Source organism: Urocitellus parryii, chromosome 2, assembly GCF_045843805.1.
Source record: "Urocitellus parryii isolate mUroPar1 chromosome 2, mUroPar1.hap1, whole genome shotgun sequence".
In the NCBI taxonomy this organism is placed as follows: Eukaryota; Metazoa; Chordata; class Mammalia; order Rodentia; family Sciuridae; genus Urocitellus; species Urocitellus parryii.
Window position 1 is genome coordinate 200,813,731 of NC_135532.1, and position 3,724 is coordinate 200,817,454.

Genomic DNA, 3,724 nt, shown 5'->3' on the forward strand with positions numbered 1-3,724 from the left:
CCTAGCAGACCCAAAAGGGTCTACAAAGAAGCTATTAGAGCTAATAAATGAATTCAGCAAAGTGGCAGGATATAAGATCAACACGCATAAATCAAAGGCATTCCTGTATATCAGCAACAAATCCTCCGAAACGGAAATGAGGACAACTACTCCATTCACAATATCCCCCCAAAAAATAAAATACTTGGGAATCAACCTAACAAAAGAGGTGAAAGATTTATACAATGAAAATTACAGAACCCTAAAGAAAGACATAGAAGAAGACCTTAGAAGATGGAAAAATATACCCTGCTCATGGATAGGCAGAACTAACATCATCAAAATGGCGATATTACCAAAAGTCCTATATAAGTTCAATGCAATGCCAATCAAAATCCCAACAGCATATCTTGTAGAAATCGATAAAAGAATCATGAAATTCATATGGAATAATAAAAGACCCAGAATAGCAAAAACAATACTAAGCAGGAAGTGTGAATCAGGCGGTATAGCGATACCAGACTTCAAACTATACTACAGAGCAATAGTAACAAAAACAGCATGGTACTGGTACCAAAACAGGCGGGTGGACCAATGGTACAGAATTGAGGACACAGTAACCAATCCACAAAACTACAACTATCTTATTTTTGATAAAGGGGCTAAAAGCATGCAATGGAGGAAAGATAGCATCTTCAACAAATGGTGCTGGGAAAACTGGAAATCCATTTGCACCAAAATGAATCTGAATCCCTATCTCTCGCCGTGCACAAAAGTTAACTCAAAATGGATCAAGGAGTTTGATATTAAATCAGAGACATGGCATCTGATAGAAGAAAAAGTTGGCTACGACCTACATGCTGTGGGGTCGGGCTCCAAATTCCTCAATAGGACACCCATAGCGCTAGAGTTAACAAATAGAATCAACAAATGGGACTTACTCAAACTAAAAAGTTTTTTCTCAGCAAAAGAAACAATAAGAGAGATAAACAGGGAGCCTACATCCTGGGAACAAATCTTTACTCCACACACTTCAGATAGAGCCCTAATAACCAGAATATACAAAGAACTCAAAAAATTAGACAATAAGATAACAAATAACCCAATCAATAAATGGGCCAAGGACCTGAACAGACACTTCTCAGAGGAGGACATACAATCAATCAACAAGTACATGAAAAAATGCTCACCATCGCTAGCAGTCAGAGAAATGCAAATCAAAACTACCCTAAGATACCATCTCACTCCAGTAAGAATGGCAGCCATTAGGAAGTCAAACAACAATAAGTGCTGGAGAGGATGTGGGGAAAAGGGCACTCTTGTTCATTGCTGGTGGGACTGCAAATTGGTGCAGCCAATTTGGAAAGCAGTATGGAGATTTCTCGGAAAGCTGGGAATGGAACCACCATTTGACCCAGCTATTCCCCTTCTCGGTCTATTCCCTAAAGCCCTAACAAGAGCATGCTACAGGGACACTGCTACATCGATGTTCATAGCAGCTCAATTCACGATAGCAAGACTGTGGAACCAGCCTAGATGCCCTTCAATAGATGAATGGATAAAAAAAATGTGGCATTTATATACTATGGAGTATTATTCTGCATTAAAAAATGACAAAATCATAGAATTTGGAGGAAAATGGATGGCATTAGAGCAGATTATGCTAAGTAAAGCTAGTCAATCTTTAAAAAACAAATACCAAATGACTCCTTTGATATAAGGGGAGTAAACAAGGACAGGGTAGGGATGAAGAGCTTGAGAAGAAGATTTACATTAAACAGGGATGAGAGGTGGGAGGGAAAGGGAGTGAGAAGGGAAATTGCATGGAAATGGAAGGCGATCCTCAGGGTTATACAAAATGTCATATAAGAGGAAAGGAGGGGCAAGACAAGATAATACAAATGGAAGAAATGATTTACAGTAGAAGGGGTAGAGAAAGAAAAGGGGAGGGGAGGGGAGGGGAGGGGAGGGGAGGGGAGGGGAGGGGAGGGGGGATAGTAGAGAATAGGACAGACAGCAGAATACATCAGACACTAGAAAGGCAATATGTCAAGCAATGGAAGGGAAACTGATATGATACAGCAATTTGTATATGGGGTAAAAGGGGGAGTTCATAATCCACGTGAATCAAACTGTGTAATATGATGTATTAAGAACTATGTAATGTTATGAACGACCAATAAAAAAAAATAGCTATAAAAACAATAACAATTTTAAAGGTTATAGAAATTGGAAATAGTAATATATCTAAATATTTTGGTTTATACAATTTTTTCATCTTTTTAAAAGGATAAAATGGTACACACTCATAGTAAGTGTGAATAATAATAAATGTGTATCATAAAGCACTACTCACTTTTCCCTTGGCATCTCAGTTTCTAAATAAAATTTTGTACTGTTATTACTTTAAAAAAAAAAAAAAGATCTGAGGATTAGGACATGGATATCTTTGAGGACCATTATTTTGCCCACCTCAGTGCTAGCAGGGAGGGCCATCAAGTGGGAGGAAAATTAGAAAGATGATTCTGGTAGGAGAAAAAGAAAGGACAGCTCTTGCAAAAGGAGGCAGCCCACTCTCATGAGAAAGATGCCCAGCAAACGTCTCTGTAGTTGGGCTAGATTGTCACTGAGTCTATAAACTGATTTTTATTGTAGTTTTTAATGCTTCATTTTAGGACTATTTCCATTCTGAACATTTTTTTGTATTCCTCCATTGAGCCTTAACATTTAGTGAAAAATCTGTTTTGCAGGGTGACTTTTTGGAATGAAGGAAGAGGGTAAGTGAAGCAATGTTCACTGAGCCTGGAGGAAAGCCAAGCTCAAAGAGAACAACAGCTGCAGGGTAAAGATGATTAGAAGGAACTGAGAGTCAAGCCAGGAGCAGAATCTCACAGCAAGAAATGTTGGGGAGATCAACTCCATCCCAACACCTGCCAATCACAGGAGTTCAAAGGAGAATGGCTTAGGACAATTCATCTCCACTAATCAGAGGGGATTTTTTTTTAAAAAAAAATATTCTTAGCTGTAGATGGACACAATATCTTTATTTTTTTTTAATGTGGTGCTGAGAATCGAACCCAGTCCTTTCTAGGCAAGCACTCTACTACTGAACCACAACCCCAACCCCAGATGGGATCTTTGATTTAACAAATTCAGATAGAGTTTCTCATACAGATTAGGGTCTAATACATAAAGGCAAATTAGATAAACTCCAACCTTCACAGTGCTTGCAATCTAGAAGTGGGACTGACATGTAAACACCTACCATAGAAGCACAAACAAAACAGTGAATAGGGAACTTCTGGGAGCACAAGGAGAATCTGTCAAGGCAGATGGGATGTGTCAAGGAAGGCTTTGGAGAGATGATGTTTGCACTACATATGGAAGGATAGCTTAGAGTATATGTATACATGGAAGAAGTCAGGAATTTGAGAACGGTAAATAAAAATGTGTACAAATGTGCAGCCCTGATATATATGCTGCAGACACATTCCAATTTTATCTCTGTCACCTCGTAACACTTCCTCACTTCTGTTACAACGGTGCTGGGTTTCTCTCCTTGTGAAAATAATTCCCATCTGATCCCATCCACTCCTGCACGGAGGTCTTCCCGCATCAGTGATACTCTTCTCCACTTGAGTCTTTAATCTTTCCCACTCTTCTGGCTCCTGTGTTTAAACAAGGTCTTTCATGACTCCCATTTTAAGGATACTGTAGTTGCTCTTCTAGCCTCACATCTCCTTTC